At 29.5% G+C, this 11,042-nt stretch overlaps 1 protein-coding gene across 1 annotated transcript in view; it reads right to left on the bottom strand.

The window, feature by feature from the left end:
- Positions 1-3,551: 3,551 nt before the first annotated feature.
- Positions 3,552-11,042, bottom strand: part of LOC134685981 (uncharacterized) — a 46,246-nt gene continuing 38,755 nt past the window's right edge. Inside the window, exon 7 of the mRNA XM_063545694.1 lies at positions 3,552-3,627. The gene's annotated coding sequence lies outside the window, so the exon portion shown is untranslated. The remainder of the gene's footprint in view (positions 3,628-11,042) is intronic.

The raw sequence follows: 11,042 nt of genomic DNA, 5'->3' as shown, positions 1-11,042 counted from the left end.
AAAATAAGAGCTGACATTGTGTTCTTTCTGGCCTGTTAGAGTTTAACTTTTACGCTTCTTCTTATTTTCTCAATGTTCAATATGTTAAATTTTAATTTTCTCTCAACTATAAGAATCAACTTTTGTGAGTAAGTTTGCTCTTAATTTAAGGGCATATGTGTCTGATTCATTTTTCTACAGTACGGCATTTGTTTGATAACGATTGCTCATTTAGTATTAACATTGAAGACTAACTTCGCCTTACTCTTGTGTTTAACAACTGTAGAATTGTTTATGAGTAATTTTTAAAAAAAAAGAATTACTTTTTTTACAAATTCACTGAATTTAATCAGGGAATCTGTAGAAATGCTCTGAATTATTTCAGTGATTTTGTAAAATCCCTTGTCAAATTCAAGGATTTATGAAATCACTAATCAGTTTAGTGATTTTATTAAATCCCAGAAATGTCAGGGACTTAACAAAGTCACTGTAACATATGCATTCAATTTATTCCAAGCAAATTTCATGGTAACGCATAATATTGGTTTATAAAAACTGTAAAATTAAATGAGGCTTTGTTACAAGACGATTAGAATTAGAATTATTACAAAACAATAATCATGCCCATCCTTTTTCATCATAACCCACTGCACTGCCGCGCGCTAAAGCGACATTAGGAGATCAACTTGACATTTTGAACCCATGCTCACTATAGTTATCAAAGGTACCAGGATTATAATTTAGTACGCCAGACGCACGTTTCGTCTACATAAGACTCATCAGTGACGATCATATCAAAATATTTATAAAGCCGAACAAGTACAATGTTGACGAGCATTTAGGATCCAAAATTCCAAAAAAGTTTTGCCAAATACGGCTGAGGTATTCTATGCCTGAGATAAGAAAATCCTTAGTTTTTTGTTTATTCAAAGTTTCGGATAACAGGAAATTTATAAAAAAAAAATACCACATTATTGATATATTAGCGATGTGTTGACTACTGGGCTGATGATACCCTCGGGGACGAAACTATGAATTGAATTGTTTAATATATTACACCAGATTTAAACATGTAAATGTGGGAGATTGATGTTATGTTTTAAGTGATTTAATGTGTAGGTTTCGAGTAATGTGTTATTAATGAGAAGTTTATTACCGGTGATAAGGTTGTGACATAGGTTTCACGGATAACTGAACATGATGATATATTTTTTACAAAGTTATAACTATGTGATAGATTTTTTGCAATCATTGTTGGTGCTTAGACAAACGCATTCACATCAGAAGCATAAAATATAAACAAGAAGATGGGGTCTGAGTGCTAATGAGACAACTCTCCATCTAAGTCACAATGCATAAAAAGATTACAGTTCAAGGTTAAAGTAAAACACGTCTCACACCGACCAGCAAGCTTTAAAGGGGTCCAAAAATAACTGTTGTATAACAATTTAAACCAAAAAAAAGCAACGGTCCAATCAATATAGAAAACGAGAAATCAAAAACATTTATGAACCACACCAACAAACAGGGCAACCACTGAACAAAAGGCTCCTGCATAAAAGGACGCGGGTTGAAACGTTTAAACAGTCGCCAACCCTAACACTTACATGAATCAGTAGTGTAACGTTCAAACATAAAAAGACACACTCTAAAATATCAATTGAATTGGCTCAACTCGATCAAAAATACTTTAAATAAGGTAAACATATAAGGTAAACATACACTAAACGAATGACAAACTATACTGACAATACTAAAACATAGGTGCAGATAGTGATAAAAACGTTTTAGGAACAGTGTCAAAAAAAGACAACTCTAACCTCGGACAAAATGTTCTTAAATAAAACAACGTCCACAGGTAAATTATAATACAATAATTTTGTTGTTAGGAGTACGGAAGTAGTTTCGAGAAATCGCCTAGACAAAAAAGGTGGAAGAAAAATAAAAATATGAAAAAAAGAAACGTAGAATAACTATATGTCACCCCAACTCCATTGAGGGTGACATAATTAAATGATGTTTTAATTTGCTGATGATGAAATCGATGTGTAAGTTTCAATGTAAACAATATTCAAAGATCGAATTACAGCATTGACAATATAACCTTTTCTAATATTTTTGTTTAAAGATTTGATGAGTTTGAACTGGATTGTAATACGGTTATATATCTAGCTATTTGGAGGTAATGTACTTACATAATATCAAAACCTGAACGCATTAGAAAGGAATATCCCACTTTAGTGTGGTGGGTAAAATAGGATACTAAATTTTGCAAATCTTTATAAAAATTAATATCTTTTTGACGGTAAAAAGGATTCAATACAAAATCAATTTAATGCAAATGCATATTAGAATATTAATTTAAATTATTTTCACTTTTATACACTTAAAAAATAAATATTTTGAAAATTATATTTTGCATCTTTACTTCCATTTACTGAACTTTCAAGTGCAATGGAGTATAAAAAGTTCACAATATTTGTTTACATTCTTGGTGAGACAGGTATTGTAACAGCAACTTTATAATATGAAAGAAACAGATTCCTAAAAGCATCATAACCATAGATTTATGAAGTCAACCATATAAAATTGTACCAAAAGTATTGAAGTATTTACTCCATTTTAACTTAAATTTAGATTTACAAGAATGCATAATAAAAGGTATGTGCTAATTAATTATGAGGCTTAAATAATTGCCTTTTTTCAGTGACATTACTTAGCGCGTAAAATTGCTCTTTTCCTGACTAGCAGCCTGCTCTTTTCAAATCCTGGCTAGAACACTGATAAGTCAGATAATACATATTTTAAGGTTTTACTTGTAGTATAACACACCTCGGGGTGTCAGCATTGCTCCCTACGGTCGGTCTTTCATTTCATCAATCCTGACACTCCTTGGTGTGTTCTACGACAAGAAAACCTTGAAATATGCATTATCAATAACTTATTTCGTAGCTCTGTTTTATCTTTAAAGTTATATCAGTTCTCAACCAGAATGTGTACGCTTTTGGAATAACCAATATTATGGCGTCGAGCATAACTGTATTATTTGTCTTAACCACTCTTTTGATTAAACGATATGATCCAGATGTCATTCTAGAAAAATTATTAAATGAATATGACATACATATTGCGTCCTATATACTCTAAAAATCTGTCTATCATCAATGCTTATTATACAATGAAAGTAACAAATATTATTTTCATTCAAGAATGATTGTATTGCAAAAATGAAATCTGAATACAGGCAATATCACCCTTACACACATGAAACAATAAAATTCAATACGTCTAATCTATTGTATAGATTGCCCTAAAATACAAGTGTTAATATGATTTTTGGAATTCTTACGTTAACATCTGTGTAGATAAGTATATTTACATGTACACAAATGATGCCGCTGCCTGCAGACATACACATATGTTAGAACTAAATAGCATAGTAACTGTATTTAAACCTACCTTTTTTAAATGTGAACGAGGCATGCTGAATTCCTTCTTGTTAATTAGTTTTTTCATCTTCCACCATTTGTTATCACTTGAATCTCGTTTGACAAATTCTAGCACATCATCCTTTCCGTAGGACATATCAAACTTATTTTTATTTGTAGCATGTTTTCCAGAAGTATATATGTACCATTCCCCGTCACTCTACAATTTAAATTGTAAATTCAGAACTAAGAGATAAAATTGGGACGCTAAACAGCGAGTATCAAACTAAAGAACTGAATACGTCAATGTCCCGTGTTTCAGAACGCTAATGAGGAGTCGCCCGCAAAAGTATGTAATTGTATTATGACATCAATTTGTGGCTGCTTCAATGGCCCCTTCAAAGGACAAAACATATACAAGCTTTAGGAGGCTGGCTTGTCATGTTGTGGATTTTTTGTTAGACTTTCGGAATCCTCTGTTTTTTTCCATTCTTTTTTCCATTTGAATGCCTTGAAAAATTTTGCCCGGTGACCACCATTTTTCTTTTTGTAAATCTTTTACATGTATAATGATAAGCCATCTGTAAAAGTCTTATAAAATTTTAATTACTTTTCAACAGTTTTTGACTAATTCTAAAAGGTTACCTATCCAGCACTGTAATTAGATCATTGAATATTGTTTTTTATTGGTATAAATATTGATTTTGTTATCAGTAGATTAAAAGCAAACTAAATATTACTAGTATGTTATATACATATACATATTCATGGATCTACAATCTGTCGATACCTGTAATTTGGCATTGCACTAGGTCATGTTTTTCTCTGGCTGTTTATGACGTCTTTACACTAAATCCATTGGATGTTGGATGTGTACGGATTGATCGTTTAGTCTTAGATGCATGATTTCTTTATTAGTTGTTAGTGGCTTTGAACTAGCTGTCAGATAATTGCGAGTACTCTCAGATCTGTTCATTTTGTCTTTTTGTGTCGGGATGTAAAAGTACCCGGCCACGTCAACTAGTATTTTTGTCCATCTGATGAGTTAAGCCTTTTTCAACTTATTTATATAGTTCGTTCTTATGATGTAATGTTATACCACTGTCCCAGGTTATGGGAGGGTTGGGATCCCGCTAACATGTTTAACCCCGTCACATTATTTATGTATGTGCCTGTCCCAAGTCAGGAGCCTGTAATTAAGTGGTTTGTTTATGTGTTACACATTTGTTTTTCGTTCATTTTTTTTTACATAAATAAGGCCGTTAGTTTTCTCGTTTGAATTGTTTTACATTGTCTTATCGGGGCCTTTTGTAGCTGACTATGCGGTATGGGCATTGCTCATTGTTGAAGTCCGTACGGTTACCTATAGTTGTTAATGTTTGTGTCATTTTGGTCTTTTGTTGATAGTTGTCTCATTGGCAATCATACCACATCTTCTTTTTTTATATTTGAGAACTTTAACTTGTCAATGATAAAGCTATGAAAAGTCAAGAGAGAATATTTTCCCGCCAATATTTCAATTGCTACTTTGAAACCAAGCACGGTAACCTACATATTCTTGTTTTTCGCTCTTTGGAATCCTTTACTTATCTATATAAAGTAGTGTTTTGAAAAGTTAATAACTCTGAAACTAATTATAAGAAGCGAACTCCCTTAAGGTAGATGAAGGTTTAGATTAAAATGCATAGAATTTTTCAATAATATGCCAAAATAAAGTATTTGTCATACTTTTTTTCAATATAATAAAGTATATGAGTCACGGAGCTTCTAATAAAGCTACAAATTAAATTACTTAATTCAAGTTGATTCAAATCTTTATTGCCATAAAACTACAAATTTATAGTATATGACACAACATCATGAACATAACAAAAAGAAAATAACAACTAACAACAAGATCATTAATATACCAATAAAAGAAAATATCTTAAGTGTCCCCTGTTCTCAATTCAAAAGACTGTTCTAAAAAGGATCCTACCTTATTTAACTGAATGTGTGAAATTGGGTTGAGTATATATGTTGTTTTATCTATGTCATTTAAATTTATAAAGTGGATATTCTCATTTATTAAAAAATTTAAATAAACTTTTCTATTACAATGTAAAAAGAAATAAATTTCATCAATTTGTTTACAGTTTTTGCATAATCTTTCTTCTCTCTGTATTTTAAAGTATCCCTTTTCTATTAATAAATTATGGTCGCTTAATCTAAAAAAATATATCAGGTTTCTGAATTCAAGTTTTAAGCAAGTTAAATATTTTTCTTCTGTATTATTTATTTTTACATGTTTATAAATAGTGAGTTTGCTGTTATCCTTTATATCTGATAGTTTATCATTTACTAGTTTTTCATAAAAATGCTTTAGTTTTAATTTTATTTGTTCCCTTATACTTTAAGTTATCTTTTGTGAGGAATATATTTTCAAAGTGTCCACATCCATATCAGTTTATTCTACTATATGTTTTAGATATGAGAACCAAGGGTAAATTTCTGCCGAGTATAGGTTTTGAGACAAGATAAAGGATTCTTTAAGAGAGGATTAATTTCTTCAGGATATGAACTAATATGATGCAACATATTTGAAATTTCAAATTAAGTTCCAAAGGAAGTCTCCCCAGACGACTATTGCACCTAAATTTGAAGACGTTTTTCTTATACCAAGTGTATATTAACTAAACTATAGGTTTAACTTTTCTAAAGGAGTTTTTATCAATGCAAAAAAAAGGTCCAATTGTTTTCCAGAGTTATTTGGTCTTTTTTTGGCTCTTAAATATGTTATATAGGAGTCTAAACATGTAACTTCAGAATTATATAAAGCTTTAGGTTTTTTCAAATGAAACAAAGAAGTTATTTGTAACTTTAACTGGTATATCATTCAATGGACTAGTATATGACTTCATCGCAAAGAGAATTTGTTTAGCTTTTTTGTTAGATCTATAGTACTGTGCGAAAGATTATTTTTAAAAGACATTCCTAAACATGTATACACATTTGTTTCTGATATTGGATATCTTTGTATGTTGCAAATGAATTAGCTGTTTTGGAACAGTTTTGTGTTTGCTTTAAAATCATAGTTTTATTTACATTTATACTTAATGGCCAATTATCATAAAAAGCACTTAAATGGTTTAAACTACTTGTAATCCATCTTTAGTTTCAGATATAAAAAGAAGATTATCTGCAAAAAGAAGAGAGTTAATATGTGAAGAAACTAATGAAACTAGATCTGAATTGCTTTTATCTAACTATTTGATTACATTATTGATAAAACGGTTAAATAATGTTGGACTAAATTAATTACGTTGTTTTACGCCTCTTGAAATATCAAAATATTTTTAAAAAAAAATAAAGATTCCTTTTTATTATATTGCTCTTTTATAACACTGAAAAATTGTTTTCCCACATCTGTTTTCACTAATTTATACAATAGACCTTTTCTCAACACATAATCGAAAGCTTTATGGAGGTCAACAAAACAAATATATAACCTGTTTTGTATGAATGTATTTACTAAATAAAGTCCAAAGAAACTTTAAAAAAAATTAATGCTTATGTTTTTTTTATAAATCAATGGATAGTTTTCATTATAAAACTTATGTATATATACTTTTTTTCTATAATTTCTTTAATTTGTTCATATTTAGCAGAAGTTTACTTTATTTTAATTGCCTTCCATGAAGCAATTCCCCGACTTTTTTTCTGTATGCAAAGTGACCTCAATGTGACCCTTCTCGTAAGAATCCGATGGTCGCAATACGCATGGATGTCCTTGAAATAAACTATAATCTGACAGTTCATGTTAAACACGTGCTAAAAATCCATGTTTTTTTTTGATTGTTGACAAACAAGTGGCAATCGTTTAACTTCGGCTTCAAAACACGAACTTTAATTACCTGCCATATTCTCACAACAACAATGACCGATTGAAAAAAAATTAAGATTATACGAAATTTGTGCGAAAAAAAATATAAATTCGTGCACAGAAAACTAATTTTATGATGTTTGTATGCATTGGTGAAAGAATTGGAAAATAACATTATTTTTCACTGGTCACTCGTTTTCTATGACTTAAAAAGATTTTAATATAAAAATGCTGTCAGAAGTCCGATGGATTTCTCGAAAACAAAACTGATTTTCACTGAGTTGCCAATCTATTACTTTATTCAATCTGTTATTTAAAATTGCATTAAAAAAATTTGGAAGACAATCAATTAATGATATGCCTCTGTAATTGTTTAGATCATTAAGATCTCCTGATTTATGAAGAGCTATCAAAAAAGATTTTTCCATGTATTTGGATATTTACCTGATTTTAAAATAAGATTAAAAAGTTTACGAAATAAATTTCCTATCACTGGATATATATATTTAATAATTTCATTTAAAATTTTGTCTGGTCCTGCTGATTTTCCAGTCTTTAATTGGATAATTAATTGTTTAATTTCTGAAAAGGTAATACGTTGATCAGTTTCTTTTTTAAATTCCAGTTTTTTTCTAGGTTGCTTAAAATAGTTTCAATGTTCTTTTGGAACTCAATATCTACGGTTGGAGGATTTTCCTGATTTTGGATATGTTTAATTATAATTTCTTCTTCCTAATGAATTTCATGTATTTCTTCTTCATCATCTTTTAATTTCAATATTTTCCAATATTCTTTTGGGTCTTTTCTATGTTATTTGTTGATAAGTCAAATATCTTTTGTTTATTATCCCTATTCTTCTTTTTAACTGCTCTTTTTTAGTTGTTTACCGAGTAGAAAATATCTTTTTTTTAATAAATTTTGGTCTGGTCTATGTTTTATTTTATATCATAATGCATTTATTCATTTTTTAGTTACATAAATAACTTCATCTGACCATGCTTGTTTATCATTATTTTTTCCTAAGTTTATAAGGTTTAGTAAGAGTTTTACAAGCAGCAGTTGAAATTTCCTCCAAGATATTAGTTAATCTATATGTATACTCATCAACCCCAAATTAGTTCTCTTTGCATGTTTTTAACTCTAAATATATACCTCCCTTTTAACATTTTCTCCTATTAATGCGTCAACTAATAATTTTTAAGAATTTTCGAACCATTTGTAAGATTTCATTTGTTGCTATTTTTTCCCATCTAACACTTTCTTTTATCAAAATTTAATCTGCAGTCTATATATAGTTCTAATTGTACATGCTGTACATGATCCGACAAATATGCAAAATTATTTGTCTTCAAGTATTTCACTGAGGAAAGGAGACTATCACTGACAACTGCGTAATCAACAGTTCTATAACCATTGTTAAACATACAAGTAAAATAACCAAGGGAATCTCCTACCATTTAATACGCGTAGTCTCGAAGTTAGGCACAGCTCTAAATGTTAACCCTGTGTATTAAGAGTTAAATCTTGATTTCTTCTATCATGTTTATTATCAGATATGCATCCATCAGGTAGAACAATTTTACCATCAAATTAGTTTATATGAGGAGAATCTTCTTTAATATAGTCTGGTTTATTGCTGTCCTTGCATTAAAATCTCCTATAAGAAGTATTTTACCTTTACAAGAAAAAGAGCATATTTCTTCTTCCAGAGATATTATTTCATAACCATAGTAGCTTGGTGATAAAGGTGGCATATACATGTACACCGCACACATAAATACATCTTGGGAGAACCCGAAGAATGATTTTTCTAGTGTAAGCCAAATGCAATTTTTCATATTTTGTATAGACTATATGAGAGTTTTATTTATATGATAACTAATTATGTATTTTTTTTATTAAAAATGGACTAAAATAATGAGTTATTGAATAAAAGAAGAAACTATTTGTTTACATAAATATGGCCGTTAGTTTTCTCGTTTGAATTGTTTTATAGTGTTTTATCGGGGCCTTTTATAGTTGACTGTGCGGTATGGGCTTTGCTCATTATTTTTGGAATTTTACTTTTTAGGATCCTAAAGCATTTTCATTAAGTTTTTTACTTTCGCTTTCATTTCATAAAAAATAGCATTCAATTCTGTACATGAATATACTATTAACAATGTTTTGAAACTCTGGTTGACTTGACATTTTTTCAGATGACAGATCATATTGATAAACAATAAAGCAGGGATTGTTTTTTTTTAATTCATGCTTCTTTATTTATATACCTATATGGAGTTATTTTCTTTCAGAACGTCAGGTCATTCTTTTTCAGAATCAACCCGGACGATACCATATTTCAATGGTATATGCTCCAAGGCATAAAATAATGACCTGTGTAAGGTCATTATTTTCCTTGATAAACATGCAATCTAATATTTACTTCAAAATTTTATTCGTCTAATAGTTTTTTGTTGCCGATTTGGAAATTTATTTTCTAAAGTTCAACCGATGATAGATGTAAAAGAAACCGTCATTGTAGACCCGCAATTTAATTTTAGAAACAAATAACGTGAAGTTTTGTTGATTTATCGCTTTAATAAAGAAACATTATCATATAGGTCAGATGAATTTTAATGTAGACTTTCATAAAATAAATCCAGATTTAACATATTCGTGTGTAAGATTTTGAAAATTGAGTCAAACTGAAAAGGTTGATTGCTTAACGTCCAGTGGCAAATATTTCATGCATCTTCAGAACGATACACACTGAATAGGAATCATACTGTGACCTACATGTATTTATATTCGTCTTTGTGTCAGTTCGTAACTTTTTAAAATTTATGTATACCTTTTACTCTATCAAATGATCAACTAATAAAATAATCTTATATTCTATTGAATAACATTAACGTAACTCACGATAGGATCGATGCGGAGGGTATATAATTTTATCCTGATTATCTTTTAATAAAATGTATTGCTATTCGAAAGACAATCTTTCTGAATTTTTTATTCGATTCAAGTAAAATGGTTAAATAAATAACAACTTTTTCGCGATAGAAATAACATAACAAAACGAAAACCTACATATTCTTTTAATCACACCCCTCCCCCTTTTCAATAAGCTAAGTGATACAATAAATAACTTACAATTTGTCTTGTATTTGTTATACACCATAATCGGATGGTAACAATACATGTGTGTCTTACTTCATGCAGTTACAGTAATATTTTTTTTGTGTATGGTTAACAATTTTTAAAAGGTTTATATCTAAATTATTTAGTGAGTTTTATTTCACATTTTAAATGAGCCGCAGGGCGTATAAAAACCTGAACGCATTAGAAAGGAATATCCCACTTCAGTTATCGGTAAAATAGGATACTAAATTTTACAAATCTATATAAAATTAATATTTTTTGACGGTATATAAGTCAGATAATGCATATTTTAAGGTTTTTCTTGTCGTAGAACACACCCCTCAGTGTGTTCTACGACAAGAAAACCCTTAAAATATGCATTATCTATAACAGATCACCCTTTAAAATATGAAAATGATGTAATGAACTTTAAAAACAAATTATTTGCATTTCTCATTAACAGTGACCGCTGGGATAACTTTTTCTAGTGCAAAACAAAATAATCTCCGAAAGTTAACCAATCAATATATTTATTGTATTCGATTTACGATACAAAAATACCATACGAATTAGGCTTTTCTCAATCTGCAAGATTTATGGCATAACATCTATTTATATTAAGCAGACAATCGGTATTTCAATGGATTCAA

This window comes from Mytilus trossulus, chromosome 10 (genome assembly GCF_036588685.1).
Source record: "Mytilus trossulus isolate FHL-02 chromosome 10, PNRI_Mtr1.1.1.hap1, whole genome shotgun sequence".
Taxonomy (NCBI): Eukaryota; Metazoa; Mollusca; class Bivalvia; order Mytilida; family Mytilidae; genus Mytilus; species Mytilus trossulus.
Note: the sequence above shows the minus strand (reverse complement) of the source record. Positions and strands in the feature narration are given on the sequence as shown.